The sequence below is a fragment of the Choloepus didactylus genome, chromosome 2 (genome assembly GCF_015220235.1).
Source record: "Choloepus didactylus isolate mChoDid1 chromosome 2, mChoDid1.pri, whole genome shotgun sequence".
Classification (NCBI taxonomy): Eukaryota; Metazoa; Chordata; class Mammalia; order Pilosa; family Megalonychidae; genus Choloepus; species Choloepus didactylus.
Window position 1 is genome coordinate 47,006,413 of NC_051308.1, and position 21,234 is coordinate 47,027,646.

At 40.6% G+C, this 21,234-nt stretch overlaps 1 protein-coding gene and 1 pseudogene across 1 annotated transcript in view; both read right to left on the reverse strand.

The window, feature by feature from the left end:
* Nucleotides 1–21,234, reverse strand: part of RPS6KC1 (ribosomal protein S6 kinase C1) — a 340,815-nt gene that overhangs the window by 12,880 nt on the left and 306,701 nt on the right. The window lies entirely within an intron of this gene.
* Nucleotides 2,543–3,595, reverse strand: LOC119527158 (annotated as a pseudogene).

The window sequence follows — 21,234 nt, forward strand, 5'->3', positions numbered from 1 at the left end:
AACTGCACAAGCTCATAGGTATAGCAAGGAGTGAAGCCAGCCAGTATTTGAATGCAGGTCTGTCTGACTTCAAAACCCATACTCTTAATTAGTTTACATATAAACAGAAAAATACAGATCTGAAAATTTGTGTGCAAATCAAATATACATAAATGGAATCTTGAAATATATTAGAGATTACTTATAATTAAGAGTGACCTTGCAATGAATCTCAAGTTACATATTTTTAAAAACAAATAATATAACTTAAAATAGAAAACAAATATTAAAATAAAATTTCCATAATATAGCCCTAATAAATCTATTTACGGTAAATGCATCAGCTTTATCTTAAACCAGGACACACCTGTGATTCAAAACACATTTTCATTTGGCTTCGCAAATAACATGTGACCTTCGTGTCAGGAGATTGACCTCTCTAATTAGGTTTTGTCCAGGCTAGTACTGAAATAGGTTTGTGCCCATTTATATCACACCAATGGGCAGAAAGGGAGGGTTAAATAATAGACACATGTTTGCTAAGAAGCCCACCTGGGATTAAACTTTTTCCAAAAGACACATAAGGAAGAACTCACATGGTGCTGAAAGAGTCAAAAAGAGGAATCTGGTTATTGTTGGAAAATTATCGTCATTATGTTCCTTTAAATATAAGCAGAAAATCAAGTTTTCTCTGGGCAGCATACTATTCTATCACATCACTTAAAACCATTGTGATTGAAAGCACAGAATAGCACTAAGACTTACTGACTTCACTGATTTTCCTGGCTGAATTACTGGGCTCAAGTAGTAATTACACTCAGCACATTTTTGAAATACATGCTTGTCCCCATTTTCAAATGAGGAAACATGCCATTCAGAGGTCAGTGGAGTGGGCTGACCATGGGGGTGGGCACTCAATCACTCTATCTAACTCTTGACCAAATTTGAGTACCACTCAGAGTTGAGCCTTTTAAAAATCCTTTCTATTCTTCAGTTCCTATTTCATGCTATAAAAAAAAAAAAAAAAAAAAAAAAAACATTTCTCAACTGGTTGCCATATTATTCTTATTACCTTATTTGGGGCCCTTCATATGGCAGACATGGCATCCAATGAGTTTATATTCCCCCCAAAATTTTTCATTTCTGCTTTGAAGTAATCGTATAGAACCCAATGACCTCTCATAAACAACCCAAATAAGTTTTGGAAAATAAATGTATTTTCCACACTTGTGAGCTTTGGATTTCCCGGTCAGCTCACATGTCATTAAAAGAACAGCTGAACAATTAACCATTCTAGATCAAACCAGCTGCACAACCAACCTATTTTCAATAGTGACACCTATAAGAAAAAATATCTCTGAAACTTTGGAGTGAAGTTTCCATTGAATAAAACAGCAGTTAAGGTTTGCGTGGGGGAAGGGAAAGGAATCATGAGAACCTTAACTTTTATCATGAAACACATCTGTTAACTAGACCTACTAATGGTGTTATTGTAGCTAAAAACAGTGACTTGAAAATGTTGTGTACATTATTACTGTCATTATCCACCAACTGTAAGAATGCTATGTTAAAACTAACTCAAAACACCTCGAGAAAGGTAATTGCTACTAATGGATCTGAAGTGTGCAAAATTGGACATCATTACCCTGTCCTCACATTGTGGGGTTGGGGAAACTGCTCGAGATGGCGGTTAGTAGGCTCACTCATCTTTCAATCAGGACTGAGATTTGAAGGAAGGGCCAAGCTCGCTTTCATTCTGTAGCACAAGGGAAATTCCACACTGCACAATATTATAGGCAAGTGTTTATGGGTCAAAGCCAAGGGCAGCAGATGGAGTTTCATCACTACTCTCAGAACTTTCCGAAGTCGGTTCCGTTGTGGGGGAAGGGACTGGTGATAGGATAGAATCTTCCTAGCCTGAAAATCTTTTTCCAGATGGCAATTTCTCAAACCAATTGCCACCAACATCAGTTAAGGGAAATAACCCAGAATCTAAGGGTTATAAAAGCCAAGCAGGTAGCCTCGAGTCATCCTCTGCTTCCAGACACTGAAACCCCCTGAGAAGAGAGCCACCCAGCCTCTGCCAAGAAATGCAATTGCTCAGTGGCTCTGGGGTAACACTTCCCAGCCTCTCCAGGTGTGCAAAATCAGAAGCGTCTTCCTGATGCTTGGCCTAAATTCCTTCAACTGTAATAATTCCTCTTACTCTGTACTTAGTTCCCCATATCCTCACCTCACATAGCCCCCAAATTTCCCTTCTCCAATGCTAATTAATAATAATAAAAACTTTGGTCCTTAAATATTCCCCAAACTTCTAGACCAAAACTAATGTGCCCAGACAGCACAGTGCACCTTATCATCGAAGCTTCCCCATTTTGCTCAACTCTCCGTTATACCTCCAATCCATCTCTAGTCAAAAAAAAAAAAAAAAAAGTTTATTTTGACCAGGAATTGTTTAATTGCTCTAGGCATTTATTATTTGCTAGTATTAATGCAGCAAAGAGGAGACAAAAAGCTCACAAACACTCTACAGTTTCATGAGACGCACTGCAGGAAAAAGTGATTAGAAAGGATGAACAGTATCTTGGGGTCTTGGTGAACTCATTCCTGGGGAAGGTGGACCTCAAGCTCCTGGTGGAGGGGGTCTTATTCCTGGCATCCCTTGAGTAGGGGGAAGCCCAATTGGTAGACCCATGGGTGGTCTCATACCAGGTGGAGGAGCCAGAATGCCTGGAGGTGGGGTTGCTCTGCCCACAGGTTGAGATGGGGCTCCCCAACCTGGTGGATACTGTGTTGGGGCTCCAGCAATGCCGGCAGTAGCAGCAACTGCAGCAGCTGCTACAGCGCCTCTACCCTGAGGAGTCATAACCTGTTGGGATGGCCTCCAACCCCTCAGACAGGGCCTGCTACTCTGGCAGGTACCTGGGGAATTGGGACACCAGCTGGTGCTCCTCTGCCAGCCGCCCTCCCAACTCCAGGGCCTCCTGCAGCTCCAGCGAGTGCTGCCTGAGCAATGCCAGTATCTTTGGGAGGTGGTCCCTCCACAGTCACAGAAACAAAATTCTCCCCACGTGGCAACATCAGACCCAAAACTTGCTTTTCTTTATGCTCTGGCTGCTTCACATTCTTAGGCTTGATCTTCCTGAATTCATTGCAATCACAGAGGATCAAACTCATAGGCTTGTTAAAAGCCTTAAAGGTGCCAATGAAGATTCGGCCATCTTGCAGAATACAGTTCATTCTATAGACAACGTGCTGTAGTAGCATCTTGCTGCTCTTGCCCACAGTCATGACTGCTGCTCCAACAAATCCAACATCTGCAGTAAAGTTTCTGGATTCTTAAGATCTAGGAGAAGGCTGGGTTTTGCTTGGAATCAGCTATCTTGATGTTTCAATACTGCTTTAACTGACTCTTGGTGTCTCAGCTAAGAGTGTCTGTCTCAGTTCTGTCTGGAAATCCACCACAGGTACTTGCTGCTGCTGAGATCGCCTCTGGTGCACTGACACTCTAGGTTGCTCAGTGAGGCTGTCCTTCTACATTTGACTCAGACTTCCACCTCTGGCACATGCTGTTCTCTAGTCCATCTCAGGTGTAAGCGGCCCCTCTTCAAACCCCAAGGGTTGCGAGATGTTGGAGATTTGGAACTCTCATAGTCTACAGGTGGTAATGTAAAATGGGAACAGTCTGGCAGTTTCTTAAAATGTTAACTCAGCAATTTCTCTCCTAAGACTGACCTGCTTCATTGCACTGCTGCTGCCCACTCCTCATGCCAGCACAAGGGGCCTTGACCAGGAATTTTAACCTCTTTTCCCACTACAAACACAGAAGTACAAACGGAGGGACCAAAAGCCCAGAAACTGCAGAAGTAACCTCTGACCAGGAGAGAGCTACCTAAATTCTACGTTTAGAGTTTTTTTTTAAATTAGTCCTTCATTCAGGAAAGAAATTTCTTCCCAGCCCTTATGGCTCTGAGCAACCAAGACGCCCCCTTGCAAACCTGTGATCCTGAAGTTCTGAATGGGTGACTTTGTCCCCAGTGAATCAAGGGACAGAGAGAGAGACAGGGACCTGAATGATCTTGTGGTCCTCTGAGTAAGGCTTCACTAGGGCAAAGAGCAGAAGGATGTGGTACCCGGGACAGACAGATGTGTGGTAGGATCAAATGCTGCTGGGGGAGAGGGCCAGAAACACCTGTGATTGGCCCACTTGGCAAAACATTCTGATTTTTTTTAAAACAAAGTCATATGTGAAATCTCAATGTAGATAACATTTTGTTCATTTCTTCATTAATTTTATTTGTTTCTTCATTTCTTCAAGAATTACTTATTTAGCATCTTCTCTATGCCAGGCAGTCTTCTAACAGTGTGTGCAAACCAAAGAGATAAAGATGCCAGCTGTATTGCAACTCATATGCTGATATGGGGAGGCAGATAATAAACATATAAATATAGATAATGTCAGGTTCTTGGCCATTTTTCTTACAAAGAAAACTAGGAAAGAGCGAAAAGGTGGAGTGCTAGTTTTATAGGTGGTCAGGGACATCTGAAACAAGACCTGAAGGAAATAAGATATGGGGGTGTGGGGCCTTCTCAGGAAAGGGAAAAGGAAGTGGGAGTTGAGATACAGCAAAGAAGCCAGATGGCTGGAGCACAGGATGCCAGGAGAGAGGTGGCCGGGAGCAAGACTTCATTGGGTCTTCTAACCTCGGGGAGGATTTGGGATTTGATTCTGTAGGAGATAAGAAACCACTGGGAGGTTTGAGCAGATGAGTGATAAGATCTGATCTGACTGCTGTGGGGAGAACAGACAATAAAGGGGCCAGGATAGAAGTGGGGAGACCAGCTGGGAAGCTACTGCAAAAGTCCAAGGGAGGGATGTGGGAAGGTGGACTTGGGGATGGTGAGCACAGACAGAAGGGGTCAGACTTTGGGTATGTTTTGAAAGAAAGGCCAACAGGGTTTGCCGGTGGGCTGGATGAAGATACAAGAAGAAGAGATGGGTGATGCACAACCTTGGTTGGAGTGACAAGAAGAATGGGCAAAGTAGGCTGGGCCTGAGGTCTAGTCCCTGCTCTGTCACCAGTGGTGTGACCTTGTATAACATTGCCAACCTCTCTGGGTTTCAGTTTCTCCATCTCCAAAGTGAAATGGTTGGACCAAAAGATTTCTAAGATTCCTATGAACTGTGACATTTTTCACTTCATTTTTGACACAAAGTAAGATTATAAAGCAGATCCTCTTTCTCATTTCAAAAAAAAAAAAAAAACATTATCATGGTAACATGTATACAACATAAAATTTGCCATTTTAACCATTTTCAAGTGTACAGTTCAGTGGCATTAATTACATTTACAATATCATGCTACGATCACCCCCACCCCTTGCCCAAATTTTTGCATCATCAGAAATAGAAACTCTGTAACCATTAAGAAATAACTCCCCACAGCCCACCTCCACAGTCCCCTGGTTATCTCTAATCTACTTTCTGACTCTGAATTTTAGAGCAGATCTTTTTTTTAAACACTCAGTTTCAAATAATTTTCTTTTGAAACACCTGTAGTGTTATCATCCATTTCAATTTTTTAGTCTTCAAATCTTCAACTAATCCATCTCTACCATATATCCAGCTATCAAAGGCTCTGCCTGTGATTGGAGAGGTTCTCCAATAGCACTATCAGCAACTTTATGAAAACTTGGATCTTTTGCAAGATTTACAATTTCATTTTGTGATCCAATTTTATTTTATTTTCATTAACATTGTCAAATGCTTCTCACACCCTGAAATTAGCTGAGAGACAGACTGATAGTCAAAGATGTTACAGATAGTGACACAAGATACAGGGTTAAAACTCTAGTGTTAAGCAGGGAGGGATGTTTAAGTTGTGACTGACTGGTCATATTACTACTGAATATTTTCTTGTTATGATGACTCTTCCTTCCATTTGCAACTGGGCACTCAGATAACAAATACTCAGATCACAAAAGGATCCCTACATCAATGAAGCAGTCAGCTTGAAAGATTTCCCATAACGGGTCTGACATTCTTTTAGCAGATAAGCATGGTGTTTCAACTTCTAGCTCCAAATTTGTTTGTATATATTATTATAATTATGAATACTAAGCCCACTGAGCTCCAGTAGAGAAAATGTTTGGAAAAGCTATTCCTAGATGTATCACATCTACTATATAGTCATAGAGATAATGAGGAACAAGAAAAAATGTGTAAGCATATATTTCCTATTTTTCTTTAGAAATAAATTTCCTTTTCCTCTTTTTTTTTTAATTTTGGCAATACCAATATTAACACAGCCCTGTTAATACTTGCATTAGTTTCTCAGCTTTTAAAACAAATCTCATACATTGGGTTGGCTTAACAACAGGAATTTATTGTCTCATAGTTTCAGGGTAGAAGGTTTGCTTCTTCCCAAGGTCGGTATGTTCAGGCTGGCCAGCAATCTTGGGGTTCCCTGGCTTGTCTGTCACATGTCAATGCCCCAGATGTTGACGTCTTCTTTTCCTTCTGGGTTTGGCTGACTTCCAACTTCTGGCTGCTCCCCATGGCATCTCTTTCTGTGTCCAATTTGCTTTGCTTATAAGAACTTCAGCTACACTGGATGAAGGCCCACCCTCATTTAGTATGGGCACACCTTAACTAATCACATCTTCAAAGGCCCTATTTACAAATGGGTTCACACCCACAGGACCAGGGGTTGGGACCTGTACATGCCTTTTGTGGGGACATGATTCAATCCCCAACAACACTCAAGGCTGGCCCAATCCTTGACTTACTGCCCACTGCAAACCAGGAGAAGGTTCTGAGCACATAAGGTACTCTCTGGAATGAGAGAGATTGGGACAGCCAGGAGAAGCAGGCAAATGAGAACAAAGGGAGATGAGAAACCAGTGACTTATCAGGTTGGTCCTGCTGAGGCTCTATTGTGCTGTTTACCATTTCACTTGACTGTCATTGTCCAGATTTTCTGGAGTTGCCACCCCAGAGCCCAGGCTGAAAATGAGTCCCTGTGGAGCTCCCACTGGTTTTTAAACCACTTATGCGGAAGGAACTGAAGAGGAGAGGTGGCATTTCTCCCACTCCCATCCTGAGGTCGGTTTAAAAAAAATTACTTAAGAGAAGGGAAGAAGGGAACTAATAACATCCCCATTGGCTACTTCAAGCTTTGCAAGGAAAAAGGAAGCTTCGTGTAAGGGAATGAATCTAGGGCTTAAGAAGAATAAGCCAAGTTTTACATAGCAGCCAGAGGAATGAGCTAGAGAAAACAACATAAAAGGAGACAGTACCCCATTAAAATCTTCAGTTTCCTTGAAAACACATGTCACAGGGAAGAAGCATATGGTTAGTTCTGCAGGACTCATCACAACCAGGGGAAAATACTTCAAAACATATATCCTTCTTATGGGAGTACATGTGAGACAGCAGATTAGCAATTAGTTTTATTAGTTCAATTAATCTGGCACTAAGTGGCCATTGCACATTCTGAAATCTGATACAGTGCCTAGTTTGCTGTAAGTGCTTTATAAAAATTTGTGGAATGAATGAATTACTGCACCCCTTGTCACTGAGCCTAGATGCTACCTTAGGATCCTTCTCAACACAATCTTCTAATCAGTTTACTAGCAATCAAGTAGAGGTAGCACACAAACTGAAACCTCCCTACCATCTCTTCCCAATAAGCTAAATCATAATTCTCTTCCTCTAAATGATAATTTATATCTGAAAATATAGATGGATTCCTGAGTTCCATTATGACATCCAGGCTAATTTGATGATGCTCTCACAATGAGGCTTTCAGTTTCACATGTTTATAAATGACATAAATTCTGTTCAAAAAACAAAGCCTGTATAATTGATGCTCTCACAAGTCACTATTTATCAATGCTCCTTCCTCATATTTAATACAGATGTTTCTCTCCATTGTGTTTAGAACATAATTTAAGTTCTCTTTTTTGATAATTTAGGTAGACATCATTATGTTCACCAATATTTCTAGTCTTCTATCCTTTCTGGACACATAGAGGACCACATTTTCCTGACCTCTAGCAATTAGGAGGGGCCATATCATTACTTTTGACCAAAAGGCTATAACCAGATGCCACTTTCAGGTTTACGCTCCTAAGAAGACAATGCTCAATTTTCTGTGCTCTTCTCACCTGCCATGGTAACCTTGAAAACATGTCTTAAGATCAAGGTGACACAAAATCAAAGCAGACTGGGTCATTGAGCTGCACCCTGTTGGAGGACAGCTGCCTGAGTGAGAAATAAACTTTGTTTTGTAAAGTTACTCAGATGATGTTATGTGTTACCACAGCATTGCCCAGCTTATCCTGGCTAATACAGTAATGGATGAGGTCTGTCAGCTGTGAGAAAACACCTGCCCCACACCCACCCCAACCCCAAACTTGGCCTAGTGTGATTTAAAACCAATGAGTAGATTCTCAGAAGATCTGAGTTTAAAAAGTTGATAGAAGAGACAAGTAGCAGGTCCACAAAATTTGTATCTAGATGCTATGCACCTTGCTTTTGCTTCTTTTACTAGACTAGTGTCAACTTTGGGGGAAAGTTTATTCACAAGCAAATGGTGGGTACAAAGTAAAAATGGGTCCTTTAAAACTGTCAAGGGAACCTGTAATTTAGCACATGGGCAGTTTGCCCTATCTTTATGTATTTTAGCCTTCTGAATATCTGACTGAGCATTCACCAAATGTGCTAGTCATTGGAGACACAAAACTAGTAAAAGTCCTGCTGCAAGGTATTCATTTTTGAGCAGCCATCTGTGTCCCACACCTGTGCTTAGGGTGCCTAGAGAGCAGAGTAGGCTATGGGTTGCACACAAAAATAAAATGTGCTCCATGTTTTCTGGCTTCAAGAATCTGGTAGAGACCATAGAGGTGATGTGGGCTTATAGTTTCCCTGTGCCATTTGTATGTATTATGTCCCCTCAAAAAAGCCATGTTCTTTGGTGCAGTCCTATGGGGGCAGATGTATTGGTGTTGATTAGGTTGGAATACTTTGTTTCCATGGAGATGTGACTCAATCAACTGTGGGCGAGACCTTTGATTGGATGGTTTCCATGGAAGTGTTACCCCGCCCATTCAGGGTGGGTCTTAATTGAGTGACTGGAGTCCCATAAAATTGTTCACAGACAGAAGGAGGTGCTGCAGCCAAGAGAGAAACATTGAAGTACACACAGGAGCTGAGAGTGGAGCTGGAACACAACCTGGGATCAGCAGATGCCAGCTACGTGCCTTCCCAGCTGGCAGGGGTTTTCCGGATGCCAGCGGCCTTTCTCTAGTGAGGGTGCCCTATTGTTGACACCTTGCCTTGGACACTTTGTGGCCTTGGACTGTGGCTCGATAGCCAGGTAGACCCCCTTTATAAAAGCCAACAACAACAACAACAAAAGAAGTTGATAGAAGAGCAAAGCAGCTGGGACAAAAAAGAGGTGGAGATTGAAAGGGCAGGGGATTCATGACAGAGGAGCTGGTAGAGAAAAAGAAACGCTGACCAAGAAATTTATTTGGTCAATGGGATCCATCCTCATCTAAGACAATCTAATGGAACCCCCAGTCCACACTCCTAACTCTTCACTACTTCCCTACCCTATGTTCTTATGCCTCCTTCCGACTCAGCCATGGTGCTGTCCCCCTTCCACTGAGTTAAAAGGAGCTAGGCAGATCACTCAACTAATGGGTGTTTTGGTTTTAGACACTGCATTTTCCAAAGAATTTGTCCCATAAAGCCAGAGCAAAATGGAAGCTTATTCCATATATTGGTTTGGCAAATACATAGCAAGAGTTTAAACAAGCTTAAACCCCAACTTGACGCAGTAATAAAGATTTTGCCTGAATTTCAGACTGTTTCCCAAGGATAGGCTTCTGGGAAGAAAAGACTGGGGATTCTCTAAATGATCACCAAAGGGGAATCATTAAAAACTAATGCCCCTCCCCCCTGAACAGCTGGGGGGAATGCAGAGGTGTTGGGCTTCCTCACCTGGATTGGTGCTGATGTTCTCACAAACATTGGGGACTGACGGCTTGATGTGCTGAGCCCGCTGTCTTGGGGCTGACCCCTATGAAGCTTGTCGCTGCAAGGAGAGGCTAAACCTGCTTGTAGTTGTGCCTGAGTCTCCCCCTGAGTGCCTCTTTGTTGCTCAGATGTGGCCCTCTCTCTCTAGCTAAGCCACCTTGGCGGGTGATCTCACTGCCCTACCCACTACGTGGGACCTGACTCCCAGGGGTGTAAATCTCCCTGGCCATACAGTATGTGACTCCCGGGGATGAATCTGGACCTGGCATCACGGGATTGAGAACGTCTTCTTGACCCAAAGGGGGATTCGAAATGAAACAAAATAAAGCTTCAGTGGCTGAGAGATTTCAAATGGAGTCAAGAGGTCACTCTGGTAGATGTTCTTATACACTATATAGATAACACTTTTTAGGTTTTAATATATTGGAATAGCTAGAAGTAAATACCTGAAACTACCAAAACTACTACTACTACTACTCCAACCCAGTAGCCTTGACTCTTGAAGACGATTGTATAACAATTTAGCTTACAAGGGGTGACAGTGTGGTTGTGAATACCCTGTGGATCACACTCCTTTTATCCAGTGTATGGATGGATGAGTAGAAAAATGGGGACAAAACCTAAATGAAAAATAGGGTGGGATGGGGGGGGTTATTTGGGTGTTCTTTTTTTATTTTTATTTTTTATTCTGATTCCGGTTCTTTCTGCTGTAAGGAAAATGTTCAAAAATAGATTGGGGTGATGAATGCACAACTATAAGATGGTACTGTGAACAGCAGATTGTACACCATGGATGACTGTATGGTATGTGAATATATCTCAATAAAACTGAATTTTAAAAAAAGAAATGCCCCTCACCCCCAAAAGAATGGCAGAGTGAGATGCTTGAGGGTTCTATTCCAGTACAAAAACTTTGAAGAAAATCAGCAAGATCTGGCAGAAACCTCTTTCTCAAAGCTCCAGAAAACAGTTAAAGTATTGCAGTAACAGGGTGAGTGCTGAATCAAGAAAAAGGCTACTTAAAAGTGGTAGCATCTTATGGCACCTTGGCTGGCCTGTCCCCAACCTGTCACCAGCTTAGCACAGAGCCAGCCCATGCCCCCAGTTCAGGTTCCTGGTCCCAGCACTGGAGGGAGCAGAGTGGCCCTCATGCACATACTGGGAGCATGTATGTCTTCTGGCCCAGTCTGTCTGGTGGTGGCCTGAGAGACTCACCATCCCAGAACTTGCCCTGCATGTAAAAGGCAGCTCAGAGAGCTCTCCAAGGGAATGCTGTGGGGGGCAGTCAAGTCATGCTGCCTGGACCAAGGGATTGTTGGCTGTGGAACATACAGTACAGTGCCTAGGACCAAGAAGAAATTGTTTCCCAGGTGTGGTGGTTCAGAGCTGTTATATACCCCAGAAAAACATGTTCTTAAAGTTAAAATTAATCCATTCCTGTGGGTGTGAACCCATTGTCAGTAGGACATTTTGAAGAGGCTACCTCAGTTAAGGTGTGACCTACATCATTCAGGATAGGTCTTAATCATATTGCTAGAGTCCTTTATAAATGGGAGCAAGACAGAGAGAAAGCTATGGAAGCAAGAAACTGATATCAATGAAACATGGAAGAGAAGGGAGAGACCAGGAGATGCTGCCATGTGCCTTGCTATGTGGCAGAGGAGGCAAGGATCGCCAGCAGGAAATTTTGGGGGAAGAAAGCATCACCTTGATGATGCCTTGATTTGGATGTTTTCTTGACATCAAAACTGTAAGCTAATATTTTTCTATTATTTAAGCCAATCCAATTCAGGAAGCAATTGCCCAAGCAAAGGAGAATATTATAGGATTAGAAACCATCAAAGAGAAGAATCATACCTGGGATATACCAGACAAAGACATTTTTTAACTGGTCCTAAATACGTTCAAAGAGCTAGATTAAAACATGGACAAAGAACTAAAGGACATCAGGAAAATGACAGATGAACACAAAGAGAATGTAAGTAGTAGAGACATGGAAATTATGAAAAAGAACCAAACAGAGCTGAAGTCCACAGAAATTTTTAAATCCCCTAGAGGGAATCAACAGTATATTGGAACTGGCAGAAGAAATAATCAGTGAACTTGAAGATAAGACCACTGAAATCATTCAGTCTGAGGAGCAGAAAGAAAAAAAGAGAGAGAGAGAGGGAGGGAGAGGGAAAGGAAGGGAAGGAAGGGAAGGAGGGAGGGAGGGAAGGAAGCAAAGAAGAAAGGGAGGAAGGAAGGAGCAGACAGTATATTCAAAGAAATAATGGCTGAAAACTTCCCAAATTTAATGAAAGACACCCAAGACACTCAAAGAACTCCAAACAAAAGAATCTCAAATTGACCCACACCATGGCATATTATAATCAAACCATCAAATGCTAAAAATAGAGAATTCTGAAAGCTGCAAGGGAGAAGCAATACATCACATACAACGGAGATTCAATAAGATTGTCAATTTCTCATCAGAAATCATGGAGGCAAGATGGCAGTGGGATGACATATTTAAAGAGCTGACAGCAAAAAACTGCCAACCAGGAATTCTACATCTGGTAAAGCTGTCTTTCAAAAATAAGGGAGAGATTAATACATCCTAGATAACAAAAGCTAAAGGAATTCATCGCTATGAGCTAAAGAGGGTCCTATAAGTTCAAAGGAAAGGACGCTAAACAATAGGTCAAAGCCACATGAAGAAATAAAAATCTCCAGTGAAAGTAACAGCATGGGTAAATAAAAATGTCAGTATTGTTGTATTTTTAGTGCTTAACTCCACTTTTTACTTCCTACAGGCTCTAAAATGTAAATGCATAAAATATAATGAGAAATCAGTGGTTTGGAACTCATAATGTATTAAAATGCAATTTGTGACAAGTGCTACCTAAAGGTGGGGCGATGGAAGAGATATAGGAACATAGTTTGTGTGTGCTATTGAAGTTAATTTGGTACCAAAGCAAAAGAGATTTAGGATATTAAATTTAAGCCCCAGGGTAACTACAAAGAAAATACTGGAGAATATGCAAACTCATAAAGACAGAAATTATAATACATGTTTTCATGGGCAGGAGACAGGAGGAATGGGAGGTTAATGCATAATGGGTGTGGGTTTTCTTTTTGGGGAGATGGGAATGTTTTACTAATAGAAGGTGCAGAGAGTACCACAATATTGTGAATGTGATTAATCCCACAGAATGGTATGTTTAGGAGGCATTGATATGGAAAAGTTTGTATTGTACTTCTGTTCCCACCATTAACAAAAAGAAAGAAAACGAGCAACAAAAAAATGACAATGAGAATTAAATGCAATACGAGATCCTGGATGGGATCTAGCAAGGGAGGAGAAAAGGTTCAAAGGGACATTATTGGGAAAAATTGACATAATATGAAACAATTGAAATATAGACTGTAAGCTTTGTTTCAATGTTAAATTTCTTGAACTTGGTAACTGCACCTAAGGTGGTTATATGAGTGAATATCCTTGTCCTTAGAAAATGTACATGGTGCATGGCAGTATTAAAGAGTTCAGGGAGCAGAGTGTGTATAACCTACACTCAAGTGCTTAGAAACAGATTGATAAATAGAAAGATGGACAGACAAAGATAGATAATAGATAGCTAGATAGCTAGAAAGCAAGGAAGCAAGAAAGCACGAAAGACAACAAATATGGCAAAATGTTAAAATTGATGGATCTCAGTATCTGGGGGTAGGGATATGTTTAGAGTTCTCTGTACAGGATTTCTAGTATATTGTAATTGACCTGTACATTTGAAAATGTTCCAGAATAGAAAGTTAAAAACAAACAAACAAAAAAAACCAGGGACATCCATGTAGGAAAATATTATGGGTAGAATAAAATGATATTTTCAAAGGATATTTAGCAGCATGTGGAAATGCTTACAATATAATGTTAGGTGAACAAAAACATGCAAAATTTTCTATACAGAACAATTTCAGTTATATATAACAACATAACAAAGACTAAGAGGAAATCTATTTAAAATGTTACCAGTGATTATGTCCAAGTGAAAGGTTATTGAGATTTTTAATTCTTCTCTGAAAGTTTCTACATTTTCAAATTCCCTGTAATGAATATATATTATTTTAAATCGGGGTAAATTTTTACTTTAAATAAAACATTTGTATAAAGATTTCAGTGATTTTAATTATCCCAGAGTATGTCCTGGGGTAAGTAAATCTTTGGCTGAATCATCTGTACCTTCTAAATACAATTCTAGACAATAATCATTAATGTCATTAACGTTCAGTATAATAGCCCTATTGGGGGGATGTTTTATTTTTTATATTTCTCTGTTGATTTACTATTAATTAAATAAAATATTATAATAACACTATTCAGAGCCTCATTGTTAAATTATTTATCAAATATTTTGGTAATAAAAGGCTATCTTCAAGTTAGCTAATTTGAATTCCTGATGGGAAGAAAACCGCAGGGATTCTTAAAATAATTCAGCAGGGCTGTGAAGAAGGTGCTGGATTCCCCAGGGTTTTGGCACATCCTACACTTGCCTTTGTCAGGAGAAACACAGCCGGAGTGTGGGCTGCGCTTGGGGAGCAGCCATGCTCTACATTCAGTCCTCCGCGCTACACCTGCCCCCCGGAGAGAACAGATTAGCCCAGAAGGCCCCAGGGTCCAGATATCAAAGCAGGCACATTAGAATCTGCTCTAATTCCAAGGCACCTCTGAGTTATGAGAAGTTTGGGATGGTGTCATTTCCAGGATTGCATAGGGAATGAGGATATCTTAAGAGGTCAGTTTCGGGCTGGAAAATCCTAAAATGAATCTTGAAGGGAACACTAGAACCGGGACCATACTGAGACCACTCGCATTTCCAAATAGATTAAAAGTTTCCAGATACAAAGCAAAAACTTCTTTGTCTTCTCCTCTCACCTCTCCTCCTGAAACTGCTTTGGAGTTCATTATGTAGACACCCCTCTATTCCTGCCAAAGCCTGGCTTGCTGTGGACCCAAGGCAATGGCCAGTCAACAAATACCTCCTCAGCATCTAGTATATGCCACTCAACTGGCAAAGTTTTCTGGTAAACAAAGCAGAAAAGACCTGTAGTCTAGCATTTCTTCAACTTTTATGGGCATGTGCATCACCTGGTCATCTTGTTAAAAATGTAAATTCAGTGTAGTAAATCTGGGATAGGGTCTGAGATTCTAACAAGCTTCCAGATAATGTGGATGCTTCTGGTACACAGACCACATTTTCAGTATCAAAGGTTTAGAGGGACAAATATATGCAAAAAAAACAAGCTGCTATTATTGAATACTTACAATATGCTGTATTAGGGTTCTCTGGGGAAACAGAATCAACAAGAGATATCTGTAAATAAAAGATTTTATGAAAGTGTCTTACGCAACTGTGGGAAGGTATGAGTCCAAATTCTGTAGGGCAGGCAGTGAACTGGCAACTCCAATGAAGGTGTTCGATGAACTCCTCAAGCAGCGAACTGGCAACTCAGATGATGGTGTTTGATGAACTCCTCAGTAAACACTTTGCTGGCTAGCTGAAGGAAGTCAAAGTCCTCTGTCTCTCTTCCTTAAAAGTCTTCAACTGATTGGATTAAATCCAGTTGATTGAATTCTCTCATTGTGGAAGACACAACTTTTGTTGATGTAGTCAGTCACAGCTGCAGCCAACTGACTGATGATTTAATAAACCAGCCTTCTGGTTTATTAACCAGCCATAAATGTCTGTGCAGTAATGGTTAGGCCAGCGCTTGCTTGACCAGACACCTGGGCACCATCACGTGGCCAAGCTGACACATGAACCTAACCATCACATACGCCAAGCACTGTGAGAAGCACATTACATGAGTTCTGTTCCTGGGTTTCTCCCAGCCTCGACCTTAGTGACAGGTGATCAGAGGGACACCACTACGTCTGAAAGGCCAGTTATAGCAGTTTGCACCTTAATCTCCCACCACGCCTCAACCCTGCCTTTGGACACTCAGCATGACAAAAATTATCAAGTAACCTCAAGGAAACCATAAGAGGAATGTAAGTATTACAGTGGGACTCTGGACTAGATAACTTCTTAAGTCCTTTCCAATCCTAAGATTCAAGGAACCTATGAAAAACAACAGATGCAGAAACTTACAAAGTCCATTAGCCAATTTCTGGCCAAGCAAAGACATTGTAAAAGCATAGACAGGCACAGTGTGTTACTCTTATGCAAGATGTATAATGAAAATACACATCTTTCATGTTAGACTTTCCTCAAACATCTGTTCACATTGAGAGTGAAGTGCCCAGAAGTGAATTATGTTGAGGGTTAGATTTATCTTTCAGTAGAATCTTAGGCCCTACCCCAGAACTACCGAAAACAGAATTGTATTTTTAACAAGATGGCCACATGACATTCATGTGCATTAAAGTTTGAGAAGCACTATGTGCATTTTCTACCATGGCAATGCTTGGTATACACTGGCTGCTGAGTATTTGTTGACAGGCTGACTGCTGGCCATTGTTTATGATGTGTAAGGTGTAACTTATAATGAAATTATATGCTAAATTTTAATTTTAATAGCAGCACAATTTTTGACCCACATGGCCCAGCGGTAGGGTCAAACAATGAAGACTCATTTACAGTCATCATTTAAGTGAAGCTGCATTATCAGCCTGAGTTGTCAGCTGGCTATAAGGACTCTGGCTCTTACTATTCCTAAAAGTTACTACAGAATTCTGGAAAATTGAGGTAGTGTGGCCCTACCCAATGTCCACTTTGCAACTTTGCCTGATACGGCTGTCTATTGCTGCTTAGATATAATTTCATTTCTCTCTGCAGCTTTGATATGCTTGTGGACAATCAGGATGGAGACAGGGGTGAGGCATCAGGGAGGAAGAATCCAAAACCTCCCTTTCTTTTGTAAAGAAAACAACTCCTGAGCTGTGGGCCACTGGTAAGATTTTTCCCTCCTTACACATTTGACACCCATCATACTAGAGTTACTTTTGTCACTGTAGTAAGCACCTCTATATAAAAGACTCTTAAAGGACTGAAAAATTTTCACTATGACCTTCTCTTGACCTTCACCCGTAATTGTTTTCCTCACCCCTTCTTGAACTGCCCAACCATTGGCTGCTAAACCACAAGAATGGCCCATCCCCTTATGAGGACTATCTCTGACCAGCTATTCCAAAACTAGCTGAGCTTTACCTCCTGAACATCCACACTGACTGGAGGTCAGTTTTAGATCTGAGAATCCCTTGGGATTCTCCTGAAGCAAATAGCATCACAAAGGAGACAGATTCAAGAATCTTGGGTCAAGCAGTAGACAGCAAGACATGAAGAGCTTTTGCCCATGACCTTCAGATCAAGACCCCAGAACACAGGGAGCTATTGACCACCAAACCCTTATTTGTCTCTTTTTTCTCTTTCTTTTCATAACTATCTTTTTCCTTGTCTTTTGGTTTAAAGCTTTCCTTGTTTAAAAGAAGATTCTTAAAATTCCTTCCCTAAATCTTGTTATTCTGGATCCCAGAGATTAAGCCCTGATGAATCAAGAGGATGAACAAAAGTGTCAGGCAAACCTACTGATTCCATATTCCCTTCTCCTTAAGTTGGGGGTGGGACTGTTCTCCTGGCTGACTCTAACAGGCACTATCCAAGGCCTTCTGATAATTTTTTAAATATTTGTCTCTACAGTCATTCATTATGTTCTCTCTAAAGTCTTAAAATGCTTCTAGTCTGCCATGCACTCAAGAAATGGTTGAAATTCAAATATGATGGCACAAGCTATAAGAAACCCAAACAGCAGACACTGCCAATGAGTCTGAGGTGGCAATCGACTGGAGTTACAGAATTTGGAAAAGTGGACAAATAAGCATATGATCAAATAATGAAACTCAGTCTCCGCATGGACAATAAGAGACCCTGAATGACTTAAAATTTTCCAGTGTGGCCCTCTCAAGGCACAGCCCTTAGAGCTGTTCTTCCCACACCTCTTGATAAAATCCAAATTTCCCAAAAAATGGGCTGTTTAAGCCACAGAGCAACTCCTTCTCTTCTGAGAACCACCTTTGATCAACTTTTACAAAAACAAGTAGTGCGTTGGCCAGGTTTTCTGTTCAAGGTCCATAAAAACTGTGCCGTTCTTCCCCAAGGCACAACACTCTAACAGGGTCATCTCCAGCTTTGGCACTCTGAATAAAGGCTTACGCTTCTATTTATGCTTGTGCTCTGGTTGATTTCCTTCTACACTTGCTGAACAGGTTCTTACTGTTTAACAATCTTATGCCCAATATGGACAAAGAATGCAAGGGAATTAGAAACAAAAACAAAAAGAAAAAGAAAAACTGTGTTAGGTTACTGGGATTATTAAGAATTATTTCCTATTTTCCAGACTTTCTCTAAGGTGCTTATATTATCTTAACAATAATTATATCTGCTAATGAAAAAGGGGAGGGATACATTATTCAATTCCTATACAATTATAACCACTTCAAGAAAAGGTTTCAAGAGAGTTTTTAAAATCTGAGGTTTTCCATGAAGTTACTGAAGATAAGGCTTGAGTCATTCGGGATAATTAATTTCTTTAAACTTTCTTTTTACTTTTAAAAATTAGCCTGTTCTCCTAGCAGATATATGAATATCTGGTTGAGAAATGACCAACATTTCAAAATTCTTTGATTTCATGCCACCTACTCAATCTCCAAAATGCCAAATTAATGGCATCTGATCCTAACAAAGTGAGGCATCCACAGCTAAAAATGTCTTTCTAATGGGGGCAGGAAGAAAGGGGGGAAAAGCAGGGGTAATTTTTTTCCCAATATGTTTGTCATTATTATAGGTTATATATACAGAAGGAAAGTTAATTAAGCTTTAAAAAAATCCATCACACATCAATGGCTGCATTTTAATGAGTACAAAAAGTTGAGGTGTTTACTACCAATTAAAGTGGTTTTTAAATAAGCATTAATTAACACAGAAATTCAGAAGAAAGTTATACCTTGTCAAAGAAAGGCCAGTGCAGGCTATGCCCACTTCTGCTCCCATTCATATTCAGATAGTAATTACCACCAACCCTATATTTTCCATAATAATGAGGAGATGCTGTCATGTCTATCAAACAACAACATACATACAAAAGTGGTGGATTAGAAATTCTCAACCTGAAGTAAAGTTTTCTAATTTTTTCCATCTGGGTTTTTCCCTCATCCATATCAGAGTGTTTCAAAGAGAAGTCTGGCCTGATTTTGACGGTGAGTTTCTTTCCTTCTTTTTTTCCCTTTTGTAGGGAGCATTGCGGAGAAGCAGCCATTGGTCAGAGGTGTTATTCAAGTCTACACCAGCAAATCAGAACGATTACCTATTCACGATTTAAGAAGGTCTGCGATTCTTCCTTTGTTTCTCAATAATTGTGTTAATTTCCGTAATCTTTTACCCACCCCACTTCCTTTTAGAAAATCATTTTCTATCATAAGGAGGAGAAAGACATGAAATCTTTAAAACCCACAACCTAACTAGCACACAGTCTAATGGATGACCTCATCCTTGCCTCAGAATTGATGGAGGAAGGGCTGGAATTGGGGGACGCCTGTGAAGATGCCACAGAAGGGGTTCCAGGGAAGGGATCCTCAAGCACCTCAAGGCAACAAGTTCCAGAGTAAGCACCAACCTTACAAATCAGACACTAGATTTTTTTAGTGAGGCGCTTATTTTAATCAAATTCACATACAGTTGACTAATTAAATCAGCGTGTTAATTTACTAATTTATAATGGAGGCGTGCTGATATCCTCTTCCAGAGCCTGGATGTTCCCAATCCAGGTTATTCTCTTTCCAATATTGGTATGGTTGGGAAAGGAAGCTGAGTTCTTAGTCAGACGGTCCCTCGGTAAGCACAAAACCAGAATGGGGAAGCACCACGGGATGGGAGGATTGTTCCCGATGGGATGTCCCCTCTGCAAAGCAAAGAGCTTCTTTCTTCTGGTCAAGTCACTCCGATCGCGTACATGCAGTGCCTCTCTTCCTTATGTAGTGCTGCAGACGTGCTGACTTTTTGGACTGAAGTTTGCAATGCTGATTCCTTCCCCATTTTGCTGGCACATATTTTTCTTTACTTGACAGTAAAGTTCCTCCTGTTGTGGTGATTTAATTCATCAAATTCTTACCGTGTGAGAAGCTCTTCTCAGTTTAGAACACCAAACAGAAATACCTATGTCAGGATTCTGCAATGGAAATTTTCTAAAGAATCAAGATGGCCATGTTGCTGTAGGGTAAACTCTTGAAGCCAAAGACAGGAAGCAGTGCATCTCCCGGGGGTGGTTTCTCCTCAAAGTATAAAAAGGCGGTAGGATGATTCTAGACCCTCACACAAAGAAGTGTGAGGGAAGCTACCCTTCTTCTTACCCTCAGTTTAAGCCCACATTATGCATGGGTAACGGAATAGATGAAGAGATGTTTTGATTAGGCAGTCTTTTAGTTGCCCAAGTGTATTTTCAGTGCATACTTATCAGACTGTGGTAGATTCAGAATTTCTATATAAGATGGGTTTAGGGAGTAAAATAGCGGGAAGGGATTTAGAGAACTTGTCTGGAAGCCATGTTTGCATAGCAAACATGCCATTTTTACCTAGATTGAATGCTTCCAGGGTGGCCTGGGATGGCTGATGGAAACTGAAGGAGGAAGCAAAGGCTGACATTTGCTATGGGTGGGGCTCAGGTGAATTCACCTTTCTTTCTTTTCTTCTTCAAACTTATTATTTTGAAATAATTTCAAACTTACAGGACAATTGCAAAAATAATAGTAACCCATACAGAGAACTCCCACATACCCCCATATTTCCAGTTAACCAGATCTACTAATTTTAACATTTTGCCACATTTGCCCTATCATTCTATCAAACTATCCATCCATCTAACAATCCATCTATCTAACCATCCACCATCTATCTATCTATGTATTTCTCTATTTGTCAATCTGTTATCTGAATATTTGAGAAAGACTATATATACAACATGCTACATAAACACTTAGTACTTCCATGTACAGTTCCTAAGAACAAGGATAATAACTTATAACTTATGTAACTATCTTAAAATGCAATTATCAAGTTCAAGCAATTCAACAGTGACATAAAGCTTATAGTCTATTATTCCAATTTCTTCATATGCGTAAATAATGTCTTTTTGAGTCTTTTCTCCTACATTATTAGATCCCATCCAGCATCATGTATTGC